This window comes from Delphinapterus leucas, chromosome 21 (genome assembly GCF_059928025.1).
Source record: "Delphinapterus leucas isolate spDelLeu-1000000601 "Yukka" chromosome 21, BTC_Dleu_Yukka2, whole genome shotgun sequence".
NCBI classification, from domain to species: Eukaryota; Metazoa; Chordata; class Mammalia; order Artiodactyla; family Monodontidae; genus Delphinapterus; species Delphinapterus leucas.
The window spans coordinates 40877501-40887500 of NC_143149.1; positions in this window are offsets into that span (position 1 = coordinate 40877501).

The window sequence follows — 10000 nt, forward strand, 5'->3', positions numbered from 1 at the left end:
AAGCAGGTAGTACAATCGAAAATTCGCTCTCTTGCTTAGTCATAAAGAACCGTTGGAATAGGTGACGTTTACTTCCTCCGATGGCTAAGGCTTTTTATTATCTGTGGGGAAAGACTTTTAAGATTCGTGTTGGTCCCGAAGGAGACGGCGAATTAGTGTTTGGGTGAGGGAGCCCTTCCACCCGTTTGTATTCTTAAAGAGACCACTTCCCCCTCCCCTCCCCCGTTGTTAGCTTTTGGGTCTTTTGTTCGTTTGTTTCCGTTTTTGTTTTTCTGTTTTTTCTCTTTCTTTTTTTTTTTTTTTTTTCCTTCCCTTTGGTTTCAGGTTCTACCTCATCCAGCCCACTGGCCTTAGTCTCAGTCAGGCCATCGCAGGCTGTGTTCACATTTCGGAGGCGGTAGAGATGTGCAAGATCAAGACAGTTCACCCAGAGAACTGGGCGGCGGGTGCCTTGCTGACATCGAAAAACTGATCTGCTCATCATGAAGCTCCATTTCCCCTCCTCGTCCTCCTCGTCCTCCTCGTCCTCCTCCTCCACCCCGTCCCCGTCCTCGTCCTCCTCGTCCTCGTCTTCCTCCTCGTCCTCGTCCTCCTCCTCGTCCTCGTCCTCCTCCTCCACCTCGTCCCCGTCCTCGTCCTCCTCCTCGTCCTCCTCCTCCTCGTCCTCCTCCTCCACCTCGTCCCCATCCTCGTCCTCCTCGTCCTCGTCTTCCTCCTCGTCCTCCTCCTCCTCCTCCTCCTCCTCCTCCTCCTCCTCGTCCTCCTCCTCGTCCTCCTCCTCCACCTCGTCCCCGTCCTCGTCCTCCTCCTCCTCCTCCTCCTCGTCCTCCCACTCCGCCTCCCACTCCTCCTCCTCCTCCTCCTCCTCCTCCTCCTCCTCCTCCTCCTCCTCTTCCTGTGTGCTGCTCTCTGTCAAGGAGAAGATTTCCAACTCAAATGCAGACCAGAAGATTTCTAGGTTCCAAAACTTCAGGGTTCCATGGATCATGGTGTCCAAAATCTGCACAGGGCCTTCAATAACGGCCCTCGTTCTCAGCGCACACAAGTCAACCCCAGACCAAGGCACCCTAAGGGCAAAAACCCTCTAAGGTTTCTCCCATTAGACCCCGAACATCAGCACACACCCCCTCCCCCGGTCTCTATTTCGTATCGCGTGCGCTCAGACAGACGGCAAACACATCGATCGATCATTTTCCTTTAGCGTGTTTCATGAACGTTGCACTGGCCGAAGAAACCTAGGTGTGTAAAAGCTCATCCCTGTGTAAAAGGCTTCGGCTTCTCAGTGAAGGCGTCGAGCCAAGGGACCCAGGCCCCTCTGTCAACTTTTCACTGGATTCATTGGCCTCACTGTTGTCCCAAGCGACGGCTGGTCAGATTTCTCATGGTCATTTTTTGCCTTCTGGCTTTAGAAAGGGTCTTCAACTGGGGTAAAAAGAGCAGGCTTGTTTGGGGCGCTTTCATGGTGGGGAGGAGGGCGTGGTGGCCCGTAGAGGTAGGTCCCTTGGATTCACCCAGTCTCAGGTAGTGCCCTATGCAAAACGTTTCTTCTCGTACCATCAGGGTCCTACCTTTGGAGAGTTTCCCTGCCTTAAACGTCCTCTGCCCTCCGCCTATTCATCCACCATCCACCCACCACCACCCCGCTGACCTGTTCATCCCGTCCATGGTTTTTCTCTTCCGAGAAAGAAGGTTACCTATGGCTCGTCCCCAGGCTATGTATGTGTCCATTCACCTCCTGAAAGACATGCCTCGGTCACCTCCGAGAGAGTTCTTGGCAGTGAGGAATAAAACCGCCACCGTCAAGGTCCGCGTGCAGGTTTCTGCGTGGACCTCAGCCTTTCGACTCCCCGCGTCACCTCGGGTCCATTCATAGCAAGGAGTCCCCCGAGGGCCGCGTCTTACGGTGAGAGTGTGTTTGGCTGTGAAAAACACCACCCCTGTACCCAGAGTTCCCAAAAGCGGGGGGGGGGGGGGCGGGGGCTGGGGTGGGGGTCGGGGTGGAGCTGAGGGCACGGCACGTCAGCATACCGAAGCGTCCGGAACCCCGAGGAGGCGGGCAAGGAAGGGAGGTGTCCCCGGGACAAAACCTTCCCTCCCCCGTCCTTAGGGTCGATGGCCGGGCCTGAGAATGCCATGGGCACGAGACGGATTTGTGAAACCAGAATTCCAAGAGAGGGGACCTGGCTGGCTGAGACCCCAAAATGAGTTTCTTTGGGGTTCGTTAGGGCGGCAGGCCAGGAGACACCCACCGTGTTCCACCCGACTCCCAAATGGGGCGAGTTTATCGAAGAGAAAAAAAAACAAAGCCAAACCAAAAGGAAACACACACGCAAACAGAAACCCCACCAAAACACACACACACACACACACACACACACACACACACGCGCGCGCGCGCGCGCGCACACACCACAATTCTGGGTGCGCTATCTCCTGTCCATGATTTCCCGTGCCTTTTGGGCATGGCCGATAGAGATGGACATGAAACGGCAGGACAGCAAGCTGGCATCCATCTCGGCCGGCCTAGAGAAGTTTCCCGAGTGAAATATCAGAACCAGGGCCGGGGGGGGGGGGGGGGGGGCGCAGAGAGAGGCGGGGGAGGGGGGCCCACGTGACCTGGGAGAGAAGCGGGGGCAGGGGGGCGCTGACCGACCTCGGTTCACCCCGCCCCCCTCCGGCCGGCCGAGAACCTGCCTTCGCTTCCTGCCCTCAGATGTGTGAGAGGAGGATGTTTCTTTCCAATAAATACCAACATATCATTTCAGCCTGTTTGTGTGCTTCTTTTTGTGTGTTCGTTTTCTGGACGAGGCCAAAGAACACTTCCAGTGAGTGGAGGCGTGTGTACAAAGGAGGATCTGACAGGACGGGAGGGTGCGGGTCAGTCCATGTGCCAAGAAATCCAGAGAATCTGTCGCAGCTGAGACTCGGGCCTTTTGCAGAAATAGGCCAAGAGGGTTCAGATTGGATCCTTCACTGCCAAAATAGTCATCACAGCGGTTTCCGGGAAGGGATTGTGTTGCAGGAGCCAGCGTGGTGGCCCTCAGGCCTCAGGCCTCAGCCCGGCAGGCAGGCAGTCAGCAGCTATTGTCTGTTGGTCCCGCCCCCACCCCCACCCCCACCCCCACCCCCGTTCCTTCTCCAGAGCTCCTTCCTAAGTCCCCTGGACTGACCTTTGCCAGGAGCGGGGGAGGGGAGGTCCGGACGATTCATTCGGCAGGGCCTCGTTCAATCGCTCCATTCAAATGCAGAAAGCTCTCCGGTCAAGTCGGAGCCTTTGACTTTGCCTCGAGCTTCTCTTTAATGAATGGCTTTGTCTTTTTTCTTTCCCCAATTTCCCCACCCTTAGGCTGCCCCCTCCAAACTGCAGGGAGGGAAGGAGGGAGAGAGGTAAGGGACGGGAGGAGGTTGTGTGAGAAACAGGCCTTTTTTCCAAGCAAAAGGTGTCCCCTCCTTTTCCTAACCCAGGAAACCCCACTACGCCATTTGAGAATCATGGACATGCATGGAAGCAGATGTCTTCACTTGAGATCTTCCTCCGCAGGAGGACAGAAAGGAGGGCCAGTTTGTCCCTCTTGTGCTGGCCGGTTCTTAAGTCACTTGAATTCAACATAATCAATAGAGCATGGAGGCACATTTTGGGGCGGCCTACTCTGGAGCCCAACAGTTCCCTCCTCTGAAAGTTCCTTGGAACATATTAAAGCTGAGCTGGTGACTCGTGTGGGTAGGTGTGAGTGTGTGTGTGTGTGTGTGTGTGTGTGTGTGTGTGTGAAGGAGATTTCTAGATGTCAGGGTCGAAGCAACTTTAGAAGTCTGAAACACCTCTGATGATGTCGTCGGGTGTTTGGTTCAAATCTCGGAGTGGCTCTCAAAGAAACAGGCACGAGGATTGTTTCCATAGGAGCCGTTGTGGCCGTTTCGTCAAGTTCTCTAGCTTCCGTTTGCAGGGCTTCAGGCAAAGGGCCATTTTAGTTCTCAGTGAGGCCAAGTCAAAAGGGTGGGAGAAAATGGCAAACGTTCATGGAGAGAGTCGTAGCCAGATATTGGAGAGAACTCAAAAAACTTCGGGAGGCAGCCCAGTTTTCAGGTTAAGAACAACACCCTAAGGGAAACGAGTAGCTCCAGAACTTCATATCCACAAGTGAGTATCCCCGTTTTATGGAAACATAATTTTGGCCTCCAAGTAACGTATGCAAATAACTCTGTTGCCAAGGAAATAAGAAGACTCACTGAGAGTTTCTGAATAAAGGAAGGTAGGGAGAAAAAGGCCAGTGGTTCCATCCTGCTGACAGAGGTCTAAGTTACCAAATGGATGTCCATCTTTAAAAAGAAAATTGGGTTTTGTTTGTTTGTTTTTGTTTTTCCTTGTATCTGGAAAACAGAAGATTTAAGAATCAGTCCTAATCCCTCTGTCTCTCTGTCTCTCTGTCTCTGTCTCTCTGTCTCTCTGTCTCCCTCCCCCTCCCTCTCCCCCCCTCCATATATATATACATATATATACACATATATATACATATATATACATATACACATACATATATATATACATACACATACGTGTGTGTGTGTATACATATACGTATGTGTATATATATACGTATATATATATACATACATATATACACACACACACACACACACACACATATATATATATATATATATATATATATATATATATATATATATATATATATATATACGGGTATTTTATACAGGTTTCGTTTTTCAGATTCTTTTCTCTCATAGGCTTATTACAAAGTATTGAGTAGAGTTTCCCGTGCTATACAGTAGGAGGCGCTTGCTTGCTGATTACCGATTTTATGTACAGTAATGTGTATATGTTCATCCCAACCCCCTGAGTTATCCCCCCGCTTCCCCAATCCGTCCTACTTTACACAAGCAGTCATACACATTATCATCCTATTCATCAGTTCATTCAACCCCGTGTAAGTCATCGTTGTTCTTCTTGGAGTCCAGTCTTTCCATCGGTTCTGCCGACCTTGCCTGATGATCGAGCGTGACTGGACGAGTGACGGTTCCAAAAAGTTTGCAAGAGCTTCTGTGAAGGACTGTAGGATTTGCCCGGCGAAGCGGGTGCCGTGATCTGATCACAGGGGAGGCTGTGGAAGGTAGACCCCAAGTGGCAAACACATTTTGTTTTTTTAACAGTCTCTGTGCCACGGTGAGGGCATCAGTCTTGCAGTGAGTGAGGGAAGACTTCAACCCACACGGAAGACATACCTACGGCCACAAGAATGTTTGGATGACCCCTACTAAGTGGCAGTGGAATGAAGTCCAGTGGCTGGGGTTCAGAGGGTCCAGAGAGGGGAGGTTTTCTTTCCAGAGGGAAAAATAATTTTCCCCCCCAGGGTTACAAGCATGACAGGTCAGACGTTGCCGGTAGACTGTAGAAATCTTCCCGCCAATGTCTATGTACAATTGGAGTCATCTTCAAGGCACCATGGGTGGGTGAAGGAATGCAAGGTGGGGGGGGGGGGGAGGTTGGTCAGGGAGTAACCAACCGGCCGCCGGGCCGCCGTCTCCCGTCTGCCATAGCCCCGTCCGGCTGTTGACAGGACAGAATGGACTTGATCCACGTGTGCCCCGCCTCCCCCACCACCTTTCAACAGGCTGTTGCTGCTGTCTTGGCATGAAAGTCGGTTAGAACATCTCCCTGATACTGGGTTCGGTCCCTTTCGTGTGAGCCTCCATTTTGACGACGACAGACAACCCTTTATGCCAGGGCAGAGAAGACTTCCAGGAAGAAACATCCCATCATTTCTGGAACAGTTAGAACACATCGGTGTACAGACACAAGCCAAAGAAGACTTCACGTTGTTCCTTCCTCTTTGACAACGCTTCCCGTGTCATCGAACCTCTCCAAGAAACGTACTCAGTTTCACCTCTCTCATTTCTCAGGAGAGAGAACACATTTTGGGGCTATTTCGAGGGCCCTCTCCTCCTGCATCCTAACTCAAAGTGCGTTCTAAGTCCAAAGGACTTCACCTGTCCTTCAATTTAGGGGCAAGTGTGTCCAAAATATCCAAAAGGTTGTAAAGCACTTAATCGGATATAGGTCACTGTGAAACAGTGCTTCGCTAGCCATGTCACCAACATCCCAAGGAGAGACTTGCTAGGCAGAGAGAGAAGCTTCTTCGTCAGTTCTGAGCCACACCTGGTTCTTTGAATCTCGAGAGGACTAAGCTGATGTGAGTCCTCCGAGACCTGATAACGGCAACCTAGAAAATAAGTGATGACTTCTGACAAGGCATAAGCTTTTCTTTCTTGCTTCCTTTTCCTTCCTTCCTCCCTCCCTCCCTCCCTCCCTCCCTCCCTCCCTCCCTCCCTTCTTTCCTTCCTTCCTTCCTCCCTCCCTTCTTTCCTTCCTTCCTTCCTTCCTTCCTTCCTTCCTTCCTTCCTTCCTTCCTTCCTTCCTTCCTTCCCTCCCTCCCTCCCTCCCTCCCTCCCTCCTTAAAGATAAAGGAAGAAACCTTTCCTAATCTAATCTAATCTCTCATGATGGACAGAGCAGACTGATGAAAGAAAAACCCAAACCCTAAACCCAAACCTTGTCCTTTTAACACAGAGAGACAACTAAATTCTATTTTTGCACTTGTTTCACGTTGATACGAAAACTCATTTCTGTCTTTGAATCCATCCTCATCTTATCCAGTCAGTCCTGACCACGGATCCGATTCCTTTCTAAAGACCGTTTTCTTCACACACGTCTTCCAATTGTCTGTGCCCATTTTTAGCCTGTCCCTTGTTTTCTTTCTTTTCCATTGAGAAAAGACCACCTTTAGGACTAAAATCTCTTTTCTCCTTCCCCCACACATTATCTGCATATCTTCTACTTTGCCTCCCCACTCCCCCAAAAAAGTCCTCTTCCTACCATGAGGATGGCGACATCAGGTAGCTTGGACCACGCACGTTCCGTTCCTTCTTTAGAATGCCTCGTCCTTGGACACTGTCTGTGTTTTTTGTTTTTTGTTTTTTTTTCTTCAGTCAGTCAGTGCAAGTAAGGAAGCCAACCACAGTGAACAGTGTGAACATGGAATACTTTGTAGAAGTCTAGGCTCCTACCGAGTACACTCTCTCCCTAAAGCACAAGATCTATCTAGGCACGGAACCAAACTTGCTCAGTCTCTCCTCCGTAAAAGGTCCAAAGCAGGGAGACCCTTAGACTCGTGGAGCCACGAACATTTCAGTATTTTATCTTATGTGGAGATGATGTAGACGCTCGCTGAGATTTCACCCTGTCATGGCACTTAGCCAACCTCTAAGCCTAGAGATGACCAGAGATGTTGGAAAGTCTTGAAGTCGGCCTATGGAAAACAATCATGGGGGGGGGGGGGAAGTTCCCCTTAAACATTCTTATCTCGTTAACGTCTGTGCCCTCTATTTGTTATGAGCAGTCCTACTTAGACGATTCGTGAACATTTCACGAGACGTGAGGGCGGTTCAGTTCGTCATGATCTCTACACCTCTACACCGCCCCCCTCCCCTTTCACGTGAGAGATTTTCTTCCTGATTTCAGAGGGGAGAAGTAAAAGAGAGTCAGTGTCCCTCTCGTGGTGTTGTCAGTCTAATTCCAAAACATCTCTATGCCACGGAGGCACATTTGGGGGCGGCCTACTCAGGGCCCCAAGACTTTCAAAGTCAAACTCAAGGAGGGCGTAAATGTACTTCATGCCACCGAACCCGAACTGGTGAACCTGATGGCTTACTAGGAGATGATGTGTCATCGGCCCACCAATTTAAGACACAGAACCAAACACCCTCTCCTCGATGACTCGGAGCAAGTGAGTTCCTGGGGGTGGGGTGGGGTGGGGTGGGGTGGGGTGGGGTGGGGAGGGGAGGGGAGGGGAGGGTGTCTGTCGGAGAGGGTCCTCTGCTCCAGGTGGGTCAATAAGCACTGCACATGACAGTAGGTGTTCATGGTGTTCCTGGGAAGGAAAGGCAGGGAGAATTTTTATTTTGAAAAGCTTATCTTCTCACAGCATCGACACTATGAACGATGATGCAACTTCACTGGGGGCGTGCGGGGGCAGTGAAGGCCAGGGAGCCTGGCAACATAGAAGAGCCACGGAGGCTGGCTGTGTGTGACCCCAAGGATGTCCGGCGACTCCTCTCACTTGGGGTGGGGGGTGGGGGGCGGGGGTGGAAGCAGGGGCGAGATTCCTGTGTGTCTGTCTGCATTCATCAGTCGTGGGAGAGGAAAAACGATGTTTCCTCAACGATCCTTCTGAGTTCTTGCCTGAGAGGCCCCTGTCCCCAAAAGACAGCTCGAGAAGAGAGCAACCCACGGCTGAGGAACGCGTGCACTGTGACCCCCGCGCAGGAGAAGCCCAAGCCAGGAGTCACTCGAAACGGCGGGCTCTGAGCTTGAGCTTGAGCTTGAGCTTCTTCTCAAGGCAGATTTTGGTCCTCCTTTCAGGTCAGGAAGAAGAGGGAGAGGCAGAGCGGCAGAGCGTCCTCGTCGCCCACCCGTCGTTTCTGAAGCGCCTTAAATTCGCACGCATCTGTGTGCCAAAGCGGTCCATTTCGGGGTGCCCGATTCCGGTTCCCTCCGCGCACGGAGAAAAATGTTCTGTCCCGATTCACTGAAATGCTCCCAAAGGGCCTTGGTGTGAGGCAGTGGACCTATGCCCATCCTGCCTCCATGGCCTGCCAAAGGCAATGCAGCTATCCCCGTGGAAGGGGGATCCGGTAGCATGCGACCATCTGTCCAACATCCCTTCCGTCTCCATGAGTTCTCATGGAAAATGAGGATGCCACATGACGGGGGATGGGGGGGAGTGGGGATGGGTGAGGGAGAGGGAGACAGAAAAGGAGGAAGGGAGAAAGTGGGGGAGAGGCCGGGAGGGGGAGAGAGAGAAGAGGGAGGGGGGGAGGGAGGGAGGGAGGGAGGGAGGGAGGGAGGGAGGGAGGGAGGGAGGGAGAGACAGGGAGGGAGAGACGGGGGGCTGGGGTGGAGAGAGAGACAGAGAGACAGAGACAGAGAGAGACAGAGACGGAGAGGCAGAGAGACAGAGAGGGAGACAGAAAGAGAGGAGGCGGGAAGAAAGAGATAAAGTGGGGAAGAGCAGGGGTGGGGGAGAGCCAGAGAGAGAGAGGGAGGGAGGGAGGGAGGGAGGGAGGGAGGGAGGGAGGGAGGGAGGGGGGAGGGAGGGAGGGAGGGAGGGAGGGAGGGAGGGAGGGAGGGAGAGAGACAGAGAGAGAGAGAGAGACAGAGAGAGAGAGAGAGAGAGAGAGAGAGAGAGAGAGAGAGAGAGAGAGACACACACACACACACACACACACCGGGAGAAAGAAAGAGACAGAGAGCCAGCGGCAGAGACAGAGACAGAGGCAGGGAGTGAGCGACAGGGAGCCAGGTAAAGGACACTGTGCTTGGGTATCTTCTGAGTGTTCGCACGTGTTTTCTGAGCTATGGAGATCAAGATCAGTCCGATGAGAAGAAGGGAGTCTGCCAGCCCCACCCAGCACTTCTTGTCTTTTTGCAGAGATGAGAGTTAGATTCTAAGTTCGGGGCCCCCAGTGAGGGAAGCCGTCCCTTGTGTTCTGCCCGTGACCCTGATCGGGGTGGATGGAGGACGAGGCGACGTGGTTGGGGCTTTCCCCCCTCCGCCCCCCCCAAGTCGGGAACCTCTCTTTCTACCTCTTTGCACACTCCATTCATTGAGACCACCGTTGGCATAGTCCTTTCCATGTCAAAGATGATACGCCCTTGCCAAGAGACCCAAGTTCTGGAACCTCCAATGGATCTCTCCTGCATGCATGGACAAGATCTTTCCAGTCCATCCCGTCAGATGAATGATTCTCAATGATCCTGAAAACCATGGATGAGGGCTAGCGTGGCTAAGGGCTTCCCTGGCGGTCTAGTGGTTAGGTCTCCATCCTTCCACTGCACGGAATTGAATGAATGAATGAATGAATGAATGAATGAATGAATCAGTGAGTGAATCGATCAATTTTAAAAGCGTTAATTAAAAAAAAA